The sequence below is a fragment of the Lepidochelys kempii genome, chromosome 25 (assembly GCF_965140265.1).
Source record: "Lepidochelys kempii isolate rLepKem1 chromosome 25, rLepKem1.hap2, whole genome shotgun sequence".
Lineage (NCBI taxonomy): Eukaryota > Metazoa > Chordata > Testudines > Cheloniidae > Lepidochelys > Lepidochelys kempii.
This window is the reverse complement of record NC_133280.1, coordinates 15210319-15231913: the sequence shown is the minus strand read 5'-3', so window position 1 is coordinate 15231913 and position 21595 is coordinate 15210319. Positions and strand designations below refer to the sequence as shown.

The 21595-nt window shown below is 49.4% G+C and overlaps 1 protein-coding gene across 1 annotated transcript in view; it reads left to right on the top strand.

Moving 5' to 3' along the window:
• Nucleotides 1-16482: 16482 nt before the first annotated feature.
• Nucleotides 16483-21595, top strand: part of SLC25A42 (solute carrier family 25 member 42) — a 33522-nt gene continuing 28409 nt past the window's right edge. Inside the window, exon 1 of the mRNA XM_073324444.1 lies at nucleotides 16483-16568. The gene's annotated coding sequence lies outside the window, so the exon portion shown is untranslated. The remainder of the gene's footprint in view (nucleotides 16569-21595) is intronic.

Below are 21595 nucleotides of genomic sequence, written 5' to 3'. Positions count from 1 at the left end.
AGAGAGAACCAATACCACGAATGGTCCAGCAGCTCCAGGGGAGTGATTCTGCAGGATGTCTTTTCCAGGTAAGCTATTCAGCAAAGGAGCAGCAAGGCCCAGTGAGATACCAGCACCATGGGCAGAGTCATCTCATGGGACCTTGCAGCTGAATTGAGTGAAGGAGTTTTGGCCACCAATGTAAAGTAATTCGAACCCAGAGATCCCAGACTAAATGAAAAGGAGGAGAGATGTTAATGGGCTCCTATGAAAGGACCAGTACCTCTCTTCTCTCTGCAGAGTCTGCTAGACTGTTACTCTGATGGGATTCTTCATCTGCACTTAATGGGCCGGTCAACCTCACATCTCTTCTGGTACCAAAGGTGTTTTTTCCAGTTGGTGGTTTCTTGAAAGTGTCCTCAGAGTCACCTATTAATATTTCAGGGAACTGTAGGGAGAGGAATTAGGAGCATCAGCTACGTAGGCCTGGAGGAGATACTTTGGGAGAAGACTTTTCCGTATGCTTCCCAGATGTGTGAGACAGAATGAAAGAGGACACTGCTGGATTGCATCCCAACCAGGAAGATTTGGGGTTTCACAAAACATCTCAGATCCAATGTAAAGTATGGCCATTCTTATGTTCTTATGTAAGTGGCTGCAATTTCCATTGACTTTGGCAGGGTTGCATCCACTTAGTCAAGGGCTAAATTTGCTCCATTATGGCTAAGGACACAGGGAACCATGTCAATTAGAATAAAGAACTGACCTGAACTTTCATCCAAAACTCAAACCATAGTATTCCCCAGAGCCAAGACAGTTTGGTTAACCTTTCATTTTCACCTCTGGCTACATCTCCTGGGCTGAGGCAAGACCAGAAACAGAAGGATGGAAATATTGTCAGAGAGGCTAGTCACTAGGTAGTCCCAAGACAGAACTGGAAGCCTAAGGACAAAGCCATGTTCTTGGGAGCCAATGGCCTTATTTCTATGGGAAGGAGCTTGTGATAAATTAGGGTTGGCTGCTTCTCCATACAGAACCTTGCAATTTTTTGAGGTTCCCCCATCTCTGTTTATCATCCTTTAAAGTCCTGTTGGGGACAGAGTGGAGAATGTGTCCATCCCAGTCTGCTCAGGGATCATTTCCAATTGTGTTACATTAAATATTACATTGGTAAGATGGGCAAATAAAGGATGATGGGACTGTCCTTTGCTTGATCCCAGGCACCCTGTGGGGAATAACTATTCTGGCTTTCCACCTGCCTCTTAAAAACAAAGAGCCATATTCATATCTGGAGTAACTCCACTGACTTTAGGGAGGAATTTGACCCACAGTGTTTAAAATGCAGAATTTTCTAGCCAAACATCCATAAAGGTTGCTGTTTTTTTGGTTAATAGTCTCTGTATCTGTTTTAGGTTGAATGTAATAGACAATGTACTTACCAGCTTTCCTGCCATGCCTCTGAGGGAACTGAGGGACTTGGTCTTAAAATGGTCTAACTGTAAGGAATGTTCTTGTGGGGCTTGTTTCTTGCTCACTCCTTGAAGCAGCCCACCCTTGAATTTCGCCTACAAAACAGAAGTCAACATCTCTTAGCCCCCCCGGCTGTGTTCCCCTCCAGGCTCTGTCCAGCCTGCAGAGGGGACTACTAAGCGAACATTCCAACATGACATCATAAAGGTTCTGACCGCATCCCCGGTGGATGACACAATAAGCAGATGTCAGGCAAGATGTTCCTATGGAAACCTGCAAAAGGCAGGCTCACACCCCCAAATGTAGGTCTTGGGACAGATTTCAAAAAGCCTAAAGGTCAGGGATGCTCCAGATCTGGGGTTTTGGCTGAGCCTGTATTTGAGGTAAAGGGGCCACTTGCAAAATTCAGATCTGGATCCAGGTTTGGATCCAAAGCACAGAAGCATTTGGATGGGGGGGCTTAGGTTTGTGGCCATCTCTAGAAATCAAATCATGAATAAACCCAACTCATTCCAACCCAAGAGTGGTCCAGCCACGTGGTTTATTGTTAGATTTATACATTCAAATGGGATCAGTGGTTCCATCAATGGGTTTTCAGAGATGGACCTTCAGGGAGTAGCCACATTGTCTGGCCCTTCTCACCAAGGAATCACAGAGTTTCTAGGCAACTATTCAGGGACGCTACTGATTGAGTCCTTGTGCCTCTGCTGAAATGTGCAACCAATATAGTTATGCAACAGTACAATACAAACAACAGCTTCCGAGAACCATAACTCAATGTACTTGTCAAAAGTTCACTGGAAATCCATTAGCAGGGAAATAGAGCAATAGATTAAGAACATAAGAATGTCCACACTGGGTCAGACCAAGGGTCCATCTAGCCCAGTATCTTGACTTCTGTCAGTGGCCAATGCCAGGTGCTTCACAGGGAATGAACAGAACAGGGAATCATCAAGTGATCCATCCCCTGTTGCTCATTCCCAGCTTCTGGCAAACAGAGGCTAGGGACACTCAGAGCATGGGATTGCATCCCTGACCATCCTGGCTAATAGCCATTGATGGCCCTATCCTCCAAGGCCAGAAGGGGACCATTTTGATCATCTAGTTTAACCCTCTCCCCCCACCGCGGATAACACAGGCCATAAACTTTCCCAAAATAATTCCTAGAGCCGATCTTTCAGAAAAACATCCAATCTTGATTTACAAATTGCCAGTGATGGAGAATCCCCCATGACCTTTGGGTAAGTTGTTCCAGTGGTCAATTACTCTCACTGTTATAAATTTACATCTTCTCTCCGGTCTGAATTTGTCTTGCTTCAACTTCCAGACACTGGATCATGTTATATCTTTCTCTGCTAGATTGAAGAGCCCACTATTAAATATTTCTTCCCATGTAGATGCTTACAGACTATAATCTAGTTGCTCCTTTACCTTCTCTTCATTAAGCTAATTAGATTGAGGTCTTTGAGTGTATCACCCTAAGGCAGGTTTTCTAACTCTTTAATCATTCTTGTGTCTCTTCTCTGAACTGTCTCCGATTTATCAACATCCTTCTTGAATTGTGGGCATTACAGCTGGACACAGTATTCCAGCAGGTTTCAGAGTAGCAGCCGTGTTAGTCTGTATCCGCAAAAAGAACAGGAGGACTTGTGGCACCTTAGAGACTAACTAATTTATTTGAGCATAAGCTTTCGTGATGCATCCAATGAAGTGAGCTGTAGCTCACGAAAGCTTATGCTCAAATAAATTGGTTAGTCTCTAAGGTGCCACAAGTCCCCCTGTTCTTTTAGAGTATTCCAGCAGCAGTCCCACCAGTGCCAAATACCGAGGTAATAAAACCCCTCTCTACTGAGAGATTTGCCTCTTTATACATCCCAGATCGCAGTAGCTTTTTTGGCCACAGGGTTGCAATGGCAGCTCATGTTCAGATGTCTTTCCACTACAGCCCACAAACCTTTTTCCCACTCCCTGCCTCCCGGGACAGAGCTCCCCATCCTGCAAATGTGGCCTACAGTCTTTGTTCCTAGATGAACACTGTTACATGTAGCCGTATTAAAACACACACGGTTTGCTTGCGCTCAGTTTACCAATAGCTCGGTATCAGTGACCGTCCCCATCGTTATTTCTCCATTCCTCCACTTTTGTGTCACCTGCAAACTTGATCAGTGATAATTTTATGTTTTCTTCCAGGTCATTGATAAAATGTTAAATAGCACAAGGCCATGAACCGGGGCGGAGACCCAGTGTAACTCCCTCCCCCTCGGGGTCAGAGGGGACTGACTGGCTCAGGGGATCAAGAAAGGAATCTGCAGTGTTATTTTCCAGGTTGCCATTTCACTTCCCACCTGGGCTGTGAGAGGCCCCTGGTCATTTCCCTCTGCTGGCTGCTCAGTGGGTCCTGTATGAACTGAGCTAGTGCCTCTCAGTCTATTTCCTAGGGGACTGAAACCCACATCACACACTAAAATCCCCAGCAGCGCTGGCAGGCTGTGCAAAGAGGCCACAGATTGAACGCCTGTTCCCCTCAGGGTGCAATCAACCCTGAGGAATTCCAGACAGGTAAGTTCCCTTTGCTCACCCCCTTCTCCCTTGAATGGTGGTGGAAGCTGTAGATGGGGTGGGATGTTATTACCATCACCTTGCCTAACCACAGATGGGGATAAATTTGGGAGGAGCCTGCCCTGCTGCTGCCCCTGCTCTGTGGATAAACAGAGGACATCAGGCTCCAAATTTGCCAAGCCAGTACCCTTCCCCAGCCACGAAATGAATTTTAAAGTGAGTCCTGGCCACGATCCAGTGAAGAAGAATTGGACTAATGTGGGGATGGAACTAGATCTGACATTGCAGCCACACGACCTTTAGCCCAGCTGGACCCATCCCTGCGTTCTGGGGCACTCCTGCAGGAATTCCATCTCATCTCTGACCATGGGGCGCCCGGAACACATAAAAAAGCCTTTATTCTACCTAAGGGCTTTCACCCCTTCCCTGGCTAGGCGATGGGGAGTTTATTTTGCATGGAAGCTCTTCTCACAACAAGGGAAGAGCAACAATCTCATATTCCCCAGCTGGGAGGAAGGAAATAGAAGCAGCTTTCAGACCTTGGGAATGTGAAAAGTTAAATTTGTCACCTGAGAAATCAATTCGACTAGAGGTACAGACAGAGACAGGAAAGGGGAAAGGGGCCTGTGTCTGAGACTAGCTCCTGCCTTACGCCAGATAACAAAAGGATCTTCAGGGTAAGAGATGATCGATCTGTCAGGGTATGTCTACACTACGGAATAAGGTCGAATTTATAGAAGTCGGTTTTTTAGAAATCGGTTTTATATATTCGAGTGTGTGTGTCCCCACAGAAAATGCTCTAAGTGCATTAAGTGCATTAACTCGGCGGAGCGCTTCCACAGTACGGAGGCTAGAGTCGACTTCCGGAGCGTTGCACTGTGGGTAGCTATCCCACAGTTCCCGCAGTCTCCGCTGCCCATTGGAATTCTGGGTTGAGGTCCCAATGCCTGATGGGGCTAAAACATTGTCGCGGGTGGTTCTGGGTACATATCGTCAGGCCCCCGTTCCCTCCCTCCCTCCCCCCATGAAAGCAAGGGCAGACAATCGTTTCGCGCCTTTTTTCCTGAGTTACCTGTGCAGACGCCATACCACGGCAAGCATGGAGCCCGCTCAGGTAACCGTCACCCTATGTCTCCTGGGTGCTGGCAGACGCGGTACGGCTTTGCTACACAGTAGCAGCAACCCCTTGCCTTGTGGCAGCAGACGGTACAGTACGACTGGTAGCCGTCATCGTCATGTCCGAGGTGCTCCTGGCCACGTCGGCTGGGAGCGCCTGGGCAGACATGGGCGCAGGGACTAAATTTGGAGTGACTTGACCAGGTCATTCTCTTTAGTCCTGCAGTCAGTCCTATTGAACCGTCTTATGGTGAGCGGGCAGGCGATACGGATTGCTAGCAGTCGTACTGTACCATCTTCTGCCGAGCAGCCATGAGATGTGGATGGCATGCAGTCCTTCTGCATCGTCTGCTGCCAGCCAAAGATGTAAAAGATAGATGGAGTGGATCAAAACAAGAAATAGACCAGATTTGTTTTGTACTCATTTGCTTCCCCCCCTCCCCTGTCTAGGGGACTCATTCTTCTAGATCACACTGCAGTCACTCACAGAGAAGGTGCAGTGAGGTAAATCTAGCCATGTATCAATCAGAGGCCAGGCTAACCTTCTTGTTCCAATAAGGACAAAAACTTAGGTGCACCATTTCTTATTGGAACCCTCCGTGAAGTCCTGCCTGAAATACTCCTTGATGTAAAGCCACCCCCTTTGTTGATTTTAGCTCCCTGAAGCCAACCCTGTAAGCGCCCCTCCCGGCGTCAGAGCAACAGCAAACGATCGGGCATCTGAGAGTGCTGTCCAGAGCAGTCACAATGGAGCGCTCTGATGGGGCTAAAACATTGTCGCGGGTGGTTCTGGGTACGTATCGTCAGGCCCCCGTTCCCTCCCTCCCTCTGTGAAAGCAAGGGCAGACAATCATTTCGCGCCTTTTTTCCTGAGTTACCTGTGCAGACGCCATACCACGGCAAGCATGGAGCCCGCTCAGGTAACCGTCACCCTATGTCTCCTGGGTGCTGGCAGACGCGGTACGGCTTTGCTGCACAGTAGCAGCAACCCATTGCCTTCTGGCAGCAGACGGTGCAATACGACTGGTAGTCGTCCTCGTCGAGTCCGAGGTGCTCCTGGCCACGTCGGCTGGGAGTGCCTGGGCAGACATGGGCGCAGGGACTAAATTTGGAGTGACCTGACCAGGTCATTCTCTTTAGTCCTGCAGTCAGTCCTATTGAACCGTCTTATGGTGAGCGGGCAGGCAATACGGACTGCTAGCAGTCATACTGTACCATCTTCTGCCAGGCAGGCAAGAGATGAGGATTGCTAGCAGTCGTATTGTACCATCTTCTGCCAGGCAGGCAAGAGATGAAGATGGCTAGCAGTTGTACTGTACCATCTTCTGCCGAGCAGCCATGAGATGTGGATGGCATGCAGTCCTTCTGCACCGTCTGCTGCCAGCCAAAGATGTAAAAGATAGATGGAGTGGGTCAGAACAAGAAATAGACCAGATTTGTTTTGTACTCATTTGCCTCCTCCCCTGTCTAGGGGACTCATTCCTCTAGATCACACTGCAGTCACTCACAGAGAAGGTGCAGCGAGGTAAATCTAGCCATGTATCAATCAGAGGCCAGGCTAACCTCCTTGTTCCAATAAGAACGATAACTTAGGTGCACCATTTCTTATTGGAACCCTCCGTGCAGTCCTGCCTGAAATACTCCTTGATGTACAGGCACCCCCTTTGTTGATTTTAGCTCCCTGAAGCCAACCCTGTAAGCCGTGTCGTCAGTCGCCCCTCCCTCCGTCAGAGCAACGGCAGACAATCGTTCCGCGCCTTTTTTCTGTGCGGACGCCATACCAAGGCAAGCATGGAGGCCGCTCAGCTCACTTTGGCAATTAGGAGCACATTAAACACCACACGCATTATCCAGCAGTATATGCAGCACCAGAACCTGGCAAAGCGATACCGGGCGAGGAGGCGACGTCAGCGCGGTCACGTGAGTGATCAGGACATGGACACAGATTTCTCTGAAAGCATGGGCCCTGCCAATGCATGCATCATGGTGCTGATGGGGCAGGTTCATGCTGTGGAACGCCGATTCTGGGCTTGGGAAACAAGCACAGACTGGTGGGACCGCATAGTGTTGCAGGTCTGGGACGATTCCCAGTGGCTGCGAAACTTTCGCATGCGTAAGGGCACTTTCATGGAACTTTGTGACTTGCTTTCCCCTGCCCTGAAGCGCATGAATACCAAGATGAGAGCAGCCCTCACAGTTGAGAAGCGAGTGGCGATAGCCCCGTGGAAGCTTGCAACGCCAGACAGCTACCGGTCAGTTGGGAATCAATTTGGAGTGGGCAAATCTACTGTGGGGGCTGCTGTGATGCAAGTAGCCCACGCAATCAAAGATCTGCTGATATCAAGGGTAGTGACCCTGGGAAATGTGCAGGTCATAGTGGATGGCTTTGCTGCAATGGGATTCCCTAACTGTGGTGGGGCCATAGACGGAACCCATATCCCTATCTTGGCACCGGAGCACCAAGCCGGCGAGTACATAAACCGCAAGGGGTACTTTTCGATAGTGCTGCAAGATCTGGTGGATCACAAGGGACGTTTCACCAACATCAACGTGGGATGGCCGGGAAAGGTGCATGATGCTCGCATCTTCAGGAACTCTGGTCTGTTTCAAAAGCTGCAGGAAGGGACTTTATTCCCAGACCAGAAAATAACTGTTGGGGACGTTGAAATGCCTATATGTATCCTTGGGGACCCAGCCTACCCCTTAATGCCATGGCTCATGAAGCCGTACTCAGGCAGCCTGGACAGTAGTCAGGAGCTGTTCAACTACAGGCTGAGCAAGTGCAGAATGGTGGTAGAATGTGCATTTGGACGTTTAAAGGCGCGCTGGCGCAGTTTACTGACTCGCTTAGACCTCAGCGAAACCAATATTCCCACTGTTATTACTGCTTGCTGTGTGCTCCACAATATCTGTGAGAGTAAGGGGGAGGCGTTTATGGCGGGGTGGGAGGTTGAGGCAAATCGCCTGGCTGTTGGTTACGCGCAGCCAGACACCAGGGCGGTTAGAAGAGCACAGGAGGGCGCGGTACGCATCAGAGAAGCTTTGAAAACCAGTTTCATGACTGGCCAGGCTACGGTGCGAAAGTTCTGTTTGTTTCTCCTTGATGAAACCCCCCGCCCCTAGGTTCACTCTACTTCCCTGTAAGCTAACCACCCGCCCCTCCTCCCTTCAATCACCGCTTGCAGAGGCAATAAAGTCATTGTTGCTTCACATTCATGCATTCTTTATTCATTCATCACACAAATAGGGGGATGACTACCAAGGTAGCCCAGGAGGGGTGGTGGAGGAGGGAAGGAAAATGCCACACAGCACTTTAAGCACAGCACTTTAAAAGTTTACAACTTTAAAATTTATTGAATGACAGCCTTCTTTTTTTTGGGCAATCCTCTGTGGTGGAGTGGCTGGTTGGCCGGAGGCCCCCCCACCGCGTTCTTGGGCGTCTGGGTGTGGAGGCTATGGAACTTGGGGAGGAGGGCGGTTGGTTACAGAGGGGCAGCAGTGGCAGTCTGTGCTCCAGCTGCCTTTGCTGCAGCTCAACCATACACTGGAGCATACTGGTTTGGTCCTGCAGCAGCCTCAGCATTGAATCCTGCCTCCTCTCATCACGCTGCCGCCACATTTGAGCTTCAGCCCTGTCTTCAGCCCGCCACTTACTCTCTTCAGCCCGCCACTTACTCTCTTCAGCCCGCCACCTCTCCTCCCGGTCATTTTGTGCTTTTCTGCACTCTGACATTATTTGCCTCCACACATTCGTCTGTGCTCTGTCAGTGTGGGAGGACAGCATGAGCTCGGAGAACATTTCATCGCGAGTGCATTTTTTTTTCTTTCTAAGCTTCACTAGCCTCTGGGAAGGAGAAGATCCTGTGATCATTGAAACACATGCAGCTGGTGGAGAAAAAAAAAGGGACAGCGGTATTTAAAAAGACACATTTTATAAAATAGTGGCTACACTCTTTCAGGGTAAACCTTGCTGTTAACATTACATACATAGCACATGTGCTTTCGTTACAAGGTCGCATTTTGCCTCCTCCCACCGCGTGACTACCCCCTCAACCTTCCCCCCTCCCTGTGGCTAATAGCGGGGAACATTTCTGTTTAGCCACAGGCAAACAGCCCAGCAGGAATGGGCTCCTCTGAGTGTACCCTGAAGAAAAGCACTCTATTTCAACCAGGTGACCATGAATTATATCTCACTCTCCTGAGGATAACACAGAGAGATAAAGAACGGATGTTGTTTGAATGCCAGCAAACATACACTGCAATGCTTTGTTCTACAATGATTCCCGAGTACGTGTTACTGGCCTGGAGTGGTAAAGTGTCCTACCATGAAGGACGCAATAAGGCTGCCCTCCCCAGAAACCTTTTGCAAAGGCTTTAGGACTACATCTAGGAGAACCGCAAATGCCAGGGCAAAGTAATCCTTTCACATGCTTGCTTTTAAACCATGTATAGTATTTTAAAAGGTACACTCACCAGAGGTCCCTTCTCCGCCTGCTGGGTCCAGGAGGCAGCCTTGGGTGGGTTCGGGGGGTACTGGCTCCAGGTCTAGGGTGAGAAACAGTTCCTGGCTGTCGGGAAAACCGGTTTCTCCGCTTGCTTGCTGTGAGCTATCTACAACCTCCTCCTCCTCCTCATCTTCTTCGTCCCCAAAACCTGCTTCCGTATTGCCTCCATCTCCATTGAAGGAGTCAAACAACACGGCTGCGGTAGTGGTGGCTGAACCCCCTAAAATGGCATGCAGCTCATCATAGAAGCGGCATGTTTGGGGCTCTGACCCAGAGTGGCTGTTCGCCTCTCTGGTTTTCTGGTAGGCTTGCCTCAGCTCCTTAAGTTTCACGCGGCACTGGTTCGGGTCCCTGTTATGGCCTCTGTCCTTCATGCCCTGGGAGATTTTCACAAAGGTTTTGGCATTTCGAAAACTGGAACGGAGTTCTGATAGCACGGATTCCTCTCCCCAAACAGCGATCAGATCCCGTACCTCCCGTTCGGTCCATGCTGGAGCTCTTTTGCGATTCTGGGACTCCATCATGGTCACCTGTGCTGATGAGCTCTGCATGGTCACCTGCAGCTTGCCACGCTGGCCAAACAGGAAATGAGATTCAAAAGTTCGTGGTTCTTTTCCTGTCTACCTGGCCAGTGCATCTGAGTTGAGAGTGCTGTCCAGAGCGGTCATAATGGAGCACTCTGGGATAGCTCCCGGAGGCCAATACCATCGAATTGTGTCCACAGTACCCCAAATTCGAGCCAGCAACGTCGATTTAAGCGCTAATCCACTTGTCAGGGGTGGAGTAAGGAAATCGATTTTAAGAGCCCTTTAAGTCGAAATAAAGGGCTTCACTGTGTGGACGGGTGCAGGTTTAAATCGATTTAACGTTGCTAAATTCGACCTAAAGTCCTAGTGTAGACCAGGGCTAAGTCGAAATAAAGGGCTTCATTGTGTGGACGGGTGCAGGTTTACATCGATTTAACGCTGCTAAATTCGACCTAACGTCCTAGTGTAGACCAGGGCTCAGGTTATTGGCTAAAGGGAACGAGGCACAATTTATAAGGCTAGGAACAAATCAAGTGGAACTCTATCTTGTGATCAAAAGCAGGGGTCTGGGAGCTAAGACCCCTGGGTGCCATTCCTACCTCTGCTTCTAACTTGCTGTGTGATTTTGTGAGAGTCGCTCAGTGTCTCTGGTTCCCCATCTGTAACACAGGGATAATACTGCTTCTTTACTTCATAACAGGGAGGTCTAAAGGTGCTTTGAGATCCTCTGGTGAGAAGTCCTGCTGAAATGCAATGTGGAATCATCAACAAAGCAACTTGGCCATTGAAATGGCCTCTCCAGGGGGCACGGCCCCCATCTCCACCTGCTGTGTCTCTTTGTCCTCTGCACTTTCAGTTCTTCCTTTTAGAGCCCCAAGCTCGCCAGTTGTCGTGATTTTATTGCAAGTCTCATGATCTTTGGTCTTGTCCTTAAAGCCCCAGCTCCCAGAGTCATTGGATTACAAGAGAATCTCAGCTTTCAGTTTATTTCAGTAAGTTTCTAGCCCCCTTGGTGGCAAAAAAAAGCTTGAAATGGTGCCCTCTCCAGGCTCTGGTACCACCGAATCCAAAATGTATTATCTCATAAGTTTTAAACCAATCTCATGATTTGGGGGAGGGGGGTGGAACTCATGATTTGGGGTTGGTGTGACAGGAGCCCCGTAACCCTGACAGCAAAAATGCAAATAGTTGTGCTCAGAAATGAGGAAAGCAATTATACAAACTCCTGAAGCAAACGGGGAATCTCTGTTTCCTGGCTGCACTGTTCATCCTCCTGCTCTAGTTTTACTAGAGACAGATTCCTTGACAATCTGGCCAAAGTACATCCCCCTCAGGTCAGAGTTTGCAGACTGCTGGATTTATTGGAAAGCACCTTCCAGAATGCAAACAAACAAGAGCTGCATGAGCCACCAGCTGTTTGCAGCAGTGATGCCTAGGGGGTAGAACACTGGACCAGAACTCAGGAGACATGGATCAGCCCTCGTCCACTGAGTGACCTTGGGCAAGTCACTTCCCTTGTGTGTGCTTGTCTAAAAAGGGCCAGCAACACGAACCACTTTGTAAAGTGACTTTGCAACCTGCAGGTGAACAGTGCTCTGTAAGAGTTAGGTGTTATTTATTGGGGGGCTACCCTCTGAGTCCAGTTTAATTTACTTCAGGGTCTATACAGCAGTTCCAGCTGCTTTCATGGCCTTTAACATGTATACAAAAAACAGGAGTACAACATCCAGATGATGCCCAATGAACTGGCAAAGAAACTAGACCAGTATCCCTGTGGATACAAAATTTGTATCTGCATCCGATCCGCAATCGGCAGACATGGTCTGTGGATAGCTCAGATTTGCAGGGCTCTAGAAATAATGCCCAGAATGACAGAATCCTTGACAGCTGTCCACCTCACATTCCTCAGGCCATGCACTCCCCCACCCCCTTATCTAAAGCCTGAGGAAATCAATGGCTCTGCAGCATGCCTTATAGGGTGACAAATCTAGCCTCTGTTGGACCGAGCCCTAACCCTAACCCAGGAACCCCCTGCGGGAAACCCCTTGCCACTAGCTCCCTTTTTTCAAAGGGAAGGGCTGGTGGATCCAGCGCCTCCACTGACTGCAGTTGCAGCAGTCTCCCCTCTTTGAGGTAGGCAGCTCCTAGATCATCCACAGCAACACAGCTCAGACGCCACTCCTCCAGCTGCAGCTGGAAGCTAAGCGACAGCCAAGGCAGACTGCGGTGAGCAGGGCAACTGCGGCCCCACTGGGGTGAGGGATGCTCTAGGCTCCCCTTCCTGCACTGGGGCCCCCCATCAGGATAGGGGCTTCACTGCTGCCCACCTCCTATGCAATTTCACTGCTCTAGCCTGCTGCGTTTGCTGCAAATTCCAGCCTCGCCACAAGCCCCCTGGTCAGTGACTGAGTATGTGGGGATAGGAGGCAGCGGGCACTCCAAGGAACAGGACAAGCTCTGCTGACTCAGCCTAGGTCCCTGAGAAGGTCATAGGAACTGCTGTCCTGAATGGCCCTTCCTGCCCAAGCTCTGGCTTCAGGTGTTAATAAATGTTTCTGTGATCCTAGGCAAGTAAGTACAGACAGGGCTGGCCTTCAAGGTCCACAGACCCCAGCAGAGCTGTCTCCTCTGATCTGATTACAGGGTTTGTCTCAGACAGGGGATCTCAGAGGTGCTCCTGGAGGATATGTAAATGGCAGGAATATCCCAGAAACATAGCATGTGACCATGTTTATAGGGACTTTATCTCTCGGGTACAGAAGCTCGGGTACTAGTCCCAGCATCCTGACTGAATTCGAGTTCTGCCTCCCTACGGTCCTCTTGCAGATGAAGTCTGAAGCAGTGTTCCTCTTTGCTGTCCTGAATTGGTGCTCCACCCCAGGGCTGGCTGCATTTTGGGAGCATGTGAAGTGATTCCCCTATAGTGTGAAAAATGCTTTGGGATCCTTTGGATTGAAAGTCACTATAGAAATCTGAGATAGTGGTTCTGTACAAAGCCCCAAAGGAAGCCCTGAATTCCAGGCATTGTGCAGTAATGTGCTGATTCAGAACTGATTGTCAGCTTTACATCCAGTCCGTAGACCTCAGCTTTGAAAGCGTTTGCTTTCCACATTAAGCCCTTTGTTATCAGCCCTAATTCTTTCCCAGGCTCACCATTTATCTTAGTTTTTCAGGGCTGGTATTGAACGGTATCTTCCAATGCTCCACCACATGTGGGATGTCAGCATGCTTTGGAATAGTTTGTTCAATACGGAGGGCACTTTCTGTTCTGTTCTCCAGCAGTTGGCTCACTCGCCTGGGCAGTGAGACTAGCAGTTTGTTACACTGAACCTTTCACCTTTTGCTATCCACACACTTGGCAAAGACAAAGCAACAGAGCAGGCTCGTCAGACCAGGATTATCATCACCCTTTTACTAGTAAATAAAATAGTTGTATTTATCAATTGTATAGGCATCTTTCATCCAGAGATCTCTAAGCACTTTACAAAAGTGAGTCAGTGCCATTATCCTTATGGGGAAACTGAGGCACAGAGTGGGGAAAGTGATTTGCCCAGTGACACACAGCGAGTCAGAAATGGAACCCAAGTGTCCTAGCTCCCAGCCCCGTGCAGTAGCCCCTGGACCATGCTTCCCCCCTCAGACAGATGGAGAACTGAGATGCAAAGTCACTTGCCCAGTGAGTCTGTGGCAGAGCTAAATCCTATTCAGTTCTAAATTATTGTTGTTATTATTTATTATGGATGTGCAGGCCTGGCAGAATTTGATTTTTATCTGTGATAATTTTGAGGGCTAATATAGATTTTCCCCCATTTTTATTGATTTATATTTGCACAATCGTGGGACATTATGGGAGAGATCAGACAATAGAAGGGGGTCAGACAATTATTTCATGACAGTGGACACTGAGATTCAAAAGTTTAAAGCTTTATAATGGTTGAAACACAAATTGCCAGCATCATGTATCAAAATATACAAGTCACTTTCCTCAAATCAGACTCAAGCAGCATTTTTCTTACTTTGCCAATCTGTAAATTTCTATGATCATGGGTGGAAGTATTTTGATTATTGGTTTATGTGTGTACGGTGAAACTGACATTTACTGACAAAAACAGAAACCTTCCAAGCCTACTGATGTTGCATGACAGCGGTTGAGATCAGTCCCTGTCTCAAAGACCGTATCTGTTCCTAGCTGGGTACAGGGTCTCTCCCCCCCAAAATACAGCACTTAACCCCATCCTGGCTGGATTGGATCCGCCTCTGACAGAGCCCTGAGATACCTGACACTTTTGTACAGTTTGGCAGCATTGCACATCTTGTCGCGCTGTTGAGGACGTGTTGCATCGTGCTCCATGTCTTGTCCCAGTACTGTTGTGAAGATCTTATCATGTCAAAATGACTCCAGCTCTTGGCTAACCCTGAGTGGAATTTGCAATTCCACACTTAAAGTCGGCACTGCAGCTGATATTTGGATCGATTGTTTTCACCTGGCCTTGCAGCTTGACGTGAGAGAATGTGCATGCCATTGAAGGGTGAGTCATGATGGCCATAAATGAAAAAACAAGAATCATTCTGTCCTAAATTCTGCTTTCATGGAATATCAGGGTGGGAAGGGACCTCAGGAAGTCATCTAGTCCAACCCCCTGCTCAAAGCAGGACCAATCCCCAATTTTTGCCCCAGATCCCTAAATGACCCCTTCAAGGGTTGAACTCACAAGGCTGGGTTTAGCAGGCCAATGCTCAAACCACTGAGCTTTACCTGAATTTCCTTTGGAGATGGCAGAAAACAAAAGATATCAACGGAAAGAAACTCACATGATAAATACATAAATAAAGTTACCAGATCCTATTGCCATGGGGTAGGGACTATTTTTTTATTATGTATTTGGACAGTGCCTAGCACAATGAAGCCCTGACTGGGTACTCTAGGCACTATTGCAAACCAAATAAATAACAATACGAAGTACTTGAATGCCCCTCTTCTGGAATTAAGCCTGGAATTATTCTTTTTTGTTTTTGTCTGAGTTGTAAAGCATTAGTGTGATATTTGCAGGACACATCACACTACAGTACAGCACATAGCACTGAACAGTTTGTGAAATAGAGTGACCAGAGCACAGCTTAGGGAGTGCGGTGCGGCACAGTGTGGCTCCATGAGCAAGGGTAGAAAGCAGGTAACAGTGAGCGGGCACCGTGATCCGTTGTATGGTGCAAGGTTGCACCACGAGCATGATGCAGTGATGTACATGTAGTGAGTAAGATCCTGTGAAGAACATGCAGTAACCTCGTCATCCAGTTCAGGATTGCAGTGCCTGGAGCAGTGAGCGGTGGGAAATCCCAGCGCGAGGTGCATGCCTGGTGCAGTGAGAGATGGTCACTGAGGGTGGGTGAGGGCAGGCAATACCTGGTGCAGTGTGCGGGGGCGGGCAGTACCCAGTGTACAGGGGGTGAAGGGAAGGCTGTACCTGTGCAGGGTGCAGTGGGGATGGGCAGTGGAAAGGTCAGGCAGTCCTGGGTGCAATGGGGGTGGGCAGTCACCGATGCAGTCGGGGCGGACAGTATAGGGTGCAAGGCCCAGTACAGGGTGCCGTGAGTGCATGCTGGGTGCAGTTCCTGGTGCAGAGAAGTGGCAGTACAGGGAGGGCAGTGCCCAGAGCAGCGAAGTGGCAGTGAGGAGTGGGCAGTGTAGGGAGGGGCCAGTGGTTGGGGGGAGGGCAGTACAGGTGCAGGGCAGTAGCAGTACAGGGAAGGGCCAGTGACTGGGGGGGGGGAGGGCAGTGATGGGTGCAGTGCAGTGAAGTGCCAGTGAGGGGCAGGCAGCTCAGGGAGGGGCCAGTGACTGGGGGGGGAGGGGCGGGCAGCTCAGGGAGGGGCCAGTGACTGGGGGGGGAGGGGCGGGCAGCGCAGGGAGGGGCCAGTGACTGGGGGGGGGCAGTGCCCGGTGCAGGGCAGTGAGGGGCGGGCAGCGCAGGGAGGGGCCAGTGACTGGGGGGGGAGGGGCGGGCAGCTCAGGGAGGGGCCAGTGACTGGGGGGGGGCAGTGCCCGGTGCAGGGCAGTGAGGGGCGGGCAGCGCAGGGAGGGTCCAGTGACTGGGGGGGAGGGGCGGGCAGCGCAGGGAGGGGCCAGTGACTGGGGGGGGGCAGTGCCCGGTGCAGCTGCCAACTCCCCCCTTTCCCAGCTCACCTTCCCGTCTCCCCTCTCCCCCTTCCCCTCGCTGATTGGCTGACGAAGCTGTCGGTGTTTGGGGCTGCTGCCACTCACCGGGCAGAATGCCGCCCCCCCCAGCACTGATTGGCCGGTTGGGAGTGGAGCCCCGCCCAGCGCCTACGGCACCGCGGGGGACCCAAGAGGCCGCGGCGGCAGCAGCAGCAGCAGCAGCGCGGGGACCCAGCGGGGCAGCGCGGGGCCGAGCCGGTGAGTGGGAGCCCTCCGCGGGGGGAGGGGCGCGCCCAGCCCGAATGGGGGGGGTCCCCCTGGCTGCCCCGCCCCCCAGCCCGAATGGGGGGGGTCCCCCTGGCTGCCCCGAATGGGGGGGTCCTCCTGGTCGCCCCCCAGCCCTGAATTGGGGGGGTCATCCCCCTCAGTATCGTACTGGGGAGGTGCTGGCTGCCCCCTGTTGCTGGAGGGGAGGGCCCCCCAGGGGTAACCTCCCCCAGCTGCAGAGGAGCTGGGCGAGTAATTGCCCCGGGGCACAGGTGTAACCACAGCCCCTCTGGGGAACGGGGGGGACGGTCTAGTTCCCCCCCCCCGCAGCGCCCTGTGGGGCTCAGAGCCCCTGACCAGCTTGGGGGGCGGCCGGCAGCCTGCTGTGGGGCATCCTCCTCACTGGCCCAGCAGCCCCAGCTGTCACCTAGGTCCCTGCCTGGACGGCCCCCTCGTTCCCCGGGGCGCTGGTGCCTCTGCTCTCGGCTCAGGTCCCCTCCCAGAGGATGCTAAGGGCTGAGAGGGGGAGCAGCACCCACAAGGACTTGATCCCGTCATGGGAAGCCCCTTCTCCGTGGGTGGGGTAGTTGCACCCTGTCCCAGCGCTCTGCTGTCAGGGGAAAACCTGAAACCTTCTCCCTTCCATTCCTGAGTTACATGGGACCCTGAAGTGTGGGTTAGGGGTCTTTCTGGTGCACCCCTTTGCCCCCCTCATTGTGGGACAAGGCCCCCCTGAATTAGCTTTGTGATATTGTGTAAATATTCCTTTGACCCTCTTCATTGGTGCCCTGTGTTAGTGGACAGCGCTGGCTTGTGGGTTAGAGGGATCTGGTCACTGGCTCTGTCAGCCTGGAGCATGCAAGCTCCGATCTGTTTGATGGTGTCTTTCTGGTGGTGGAAAAGCATCTTAGTGTGTATTTGGGGGATACTTTGCAATGTTTCCCAACCACCCTCTCTTCCCTCTTCTTTTGTCTTTGGGTCAATGATCAGGTGATAAGCTGCATAGTATTTTTCAACTTCCTGTCAAATTTGGCAATCATAGATTTCATAGATATTAAGGTCAGAAGGGACCATTATGATCATCTAGTCTGACCTCCTGCACAATGCAGGCCACCAAATCTCACCCACCCACTCCTGCAATAAACCTCTCACCTATGTCTGAGCTATTGAAGTCCTCAAATCATGGTTTAAAGACTTCAAGGTGCAGACAATCCTCCAGCAAGTGACCCGTGCCCCATGCTGCAGAGGAAGGTGAAAAACCCCCAGAGCCTCTTCCAATCTGCCCTGGAGGAAAATTCCTTCCTGACTCCAAATATGGCGATCAGCTGAACCCTGAGCATGTGGGCAAGACTCACCAGCCAGATACCCAGGAAAGAATTCTCTGTAGTAACTCAGATCCCACCCCATCTAACATCCCATCACAGGGCATTGGGCCTATTTACCATGAATAGGTAAAGATCAGTCGAAGGGTAAAGCTGAGTTACTGTGCTGGTCAGTTGACCAACAACTAGGAATAATTTCTTAGTGGACTTCTCAGATGCAGTGTATTCAGAGGAGATATTGAGCAAATATCTCCTCTTAATATTGACTTGATATAATTCCGTTTTCTCTTCCCTTCCCCCATGATCTTCTGATGGTAAAAGGCCTACTTGCTATTCCTGTTCTTGCCACCATCAAGTTTCTGCACAAACAATATGTGTTCAAGGGGCAGAGTTTCCCTGTGAATATCACGTTTAACACTTTAGAACCAAATCTGAAAATACAATACATATGATACAGAAATCTTCTGCATCAGGTGTTTGTTCCTTAAATATGATCATCTCAAGGCTCTGTTCAAGCCAAATATTCCTTCAGATATGTGTTTCCAGACCACTAGATAAGTGCATTTTTGTAAGCTGAAATAACTGTGGGAAGAATATGGGGCTGGATGTTGTTGCTCAGGGATAGATACAGGAGGGCTAGAAAGTAACACATGGAGTACTGAGCACTCTGAATCTCTCCTCCCTTATCCCACTCCAGTTTAGCCACTGCCCTGGCTCTGCCTCCAAACATGGAAGTGGGAAAACATGCTCAAACTAGTCTTAAAGGTGGAACAAAAAAACAACAACAAAAAGCAGAATATGTTGGAAAGGGTCATGTAAGTTAATCAGTGCCATTTTATAGTTCTGCTGAATATGCCAGGTACTACACTAAAGGTGTACTAATTACTGCTATTATATTATAAAATGTCAAGCTTCTGCACTATACAATTGCTGTCTTGGGTAGCGCTGAGGGTTTAAAGATGGCAGTGAAGTTAATGAATGCAGTTGCACAGGAATATGCTAGTCAGCTAGCTAAAAAATGTGGGTTGAAGTTCATCCTCACTTGGAAGATAAGGTTGCATCCTTGTGCTTCACAGCCTCTTAATATGCAAGGCTTTTTCTGGAGGTTGTTTTACCAACCACACAAACACCCCACGGGCAATTTGGAATGTTTTGGAAACATGCTTTATTATTTATTTTTTTTTAAATGGCTGAAGTGATGAGGGGAACCGGAGGTATCTATAGTCAGTGAGTGTGACAAAATAATGGAGAGAAGAGAGTCTGTATTGTAAGGGTTTCTAGAGGGCTGGTATGACTCACCCATGATCTAAAAGTGAATGCAGTTAAAAATGACCCGATCGGAAAATGTTGGCCTATTTTCTATGTTTAACAAAGTGGCCACTGAATTTAGTTGCCTGGTTTGAAACACCAGAGCTGGATTGTCGGAGGCACAGCGTATCTGCACATCTTATTGACTTCAGCTGGAATTGTGGGTGCTTGACATTTTTCTGGAAATCAGCCATTCACACTGAACCCCCCCCCACCCTTCAGATTTTGGTCTTATTGTCTTGCAGTCTCTCTCAATTAGATCTCCCTCAGTATTCCGCTTTACTTCAGCAGGAACTCTGTATACAGAATGACTGGGTCCTTGGGGCAGAGAGAGCACCAGCTTTGAGGTCTTGCTGGCTCCAGGCCAGTTTCACAGCCTCTGCCACGGTAGTATCTTTGTACAGCCATTGTGAACAGCTGCTGCAATGTACTGACTTAGGCAGGGCCAGGGCCACCTGGAGGCAAGGTGTTTCATAGATGTACTGTACCTGGCATGCGGACCTTAAGGGTTAAGGACAATACAACGCCAGGTGGCCAGTGCTGATTTGAAATGAGTGTATTGTTACCTCTTGAAGCAGATTACCATGGGCTTAGTACATACTAGGCCAAACAAATTTAGTATTAGAAAAGGTACAGGAACCAGTCACCTTTTCCTTGGCAATTCTGCTGCTAAATATACCCAACCCACCAACCCTTGAGATGTATATCTCTTTCTCATGTAAAACTGGCACTAATGCATTAATGCTGATGTAGTTAGTGCTGTCCTTCTTCAAATTGCTGTAGAAATATTAATTGTTGCAATTCTGCAGGGAAGGGAAGGTATTTTCCCCACTTTGCAGAGGGGATGAGCAGAAGCACAGTTTGTGCAACTTTGAGTAAGTTGTTTAACCCCAAAACTCAGGCTGATTTACTTTAGACTTCTGGAGTTCCTTGCTCCCAGATCTGCTCTTAATCCACTGGACCTTGTTGTCATGCATGGCAGTCAAAATATGCGCCATTATGTCAAATTTTGGGCCTACCAAGTTGGGTGTATCTTAACAGCGTTGTACAAAGTGCTTTGGTTAGGCAGGACGGATGCTTAAGTTCACGGTAGCAACTTAATATAAGATGTGCCATAGCATGGTTAAAATGAACTGAAATAATTGGATACTTCCAGCTGAAGTTCAGACCATATATGCAACATGAAAGAGCATCACTATTGAGAAATAAGAAAAATGTTTCTGTTAAGGCACATCCGTTTCAGTTCTGGTTTAATGAAGTAAGACTGAGTTAATGTTTTATCATCTTGAGCTCTGACCCTCTTAAATAAAATCTGGGTTTTAAGGTAGAGGCTATAATGATCAAAGCTGTTGTACTGAAATAGCTCCGGATGAAGATTGCAAGTATTCGGACTAGCAATGCTTGTATTCCAGTCAGTGACAGGAAGGAAAGGGGAAACACTTTGCTTCTAGCTATTGTGTGATCTGCTTGTCTAGTCCCTCACCTCCAGACTCTCTGTCTAAACCTTGTAGATTCTTTCTGCATAATACCTTTAAGATACGACCTTTCCTTTCCATCCACTCAGGGAAAGTTCTCATTCAGATTCTCAGCATCTCACAGCTTGATTAGTGCTACATTGATCAGAATGCTGCTGCCAAGATTATTCTCCCAGCCTGTTGCCTTGACCATGTCACCCCTCTCTTTGCACCCCTTCCTTGGCTCCCCCTTCTCTGTTGGTTCAAACCATAAGCTGCTTGTCTTCGCTTTCAAAGCCCTTCAGAGCCTGTCCCCAAGCTACCTGTCATCTCTCAGTCACTATCGAAATGTTGACTCCTGCCTCCAGTCAGTCCACAATGGCTGCCCGCATCATCCCCCCTGTCAAATTTTTCTCCCAAAAGCCATGTAGCCACGTTCTAAGCCATTTTAATTGATCTAAGCCTAGAACACCAAGTATTATTTATATTTACTGTAGGAACCCTAGTGATGGACCAGGTAAAAAGCAAGTGTAGGCAGAACTTTTGTGTACAGACAGCTGTGAGGACGATACCATGCCTATTAACCATGTGTCACTCTTGTAACATTTTGCCGGCCTGTGTTTTCCCTCTGTGCCATCACTGCTCACTCTAACAAACCCTCTGCCTCCTCCCAGCTAGGCGCTTGGTGCCTCTTTCCCTTTCTGTCTCTGGAGCTGCATCCCATGGGCCAACAGCCTCCATCTCCTCCCCAAAACTCCTCTCTCCAGGCTAGCTTTCTGCTGCCTCCATTCCCATCCTCTGCTCGTACCTGGCTTCATGCTTAATTCACTGACAGATATGTGATGCTGACAAGATAAATGTGAAACAAACTGTTCAAGTGACTTTCCCCTTCTCCCCCAATGTCTTTTAGCTTTTGCCTCCTTGTATTGCATGT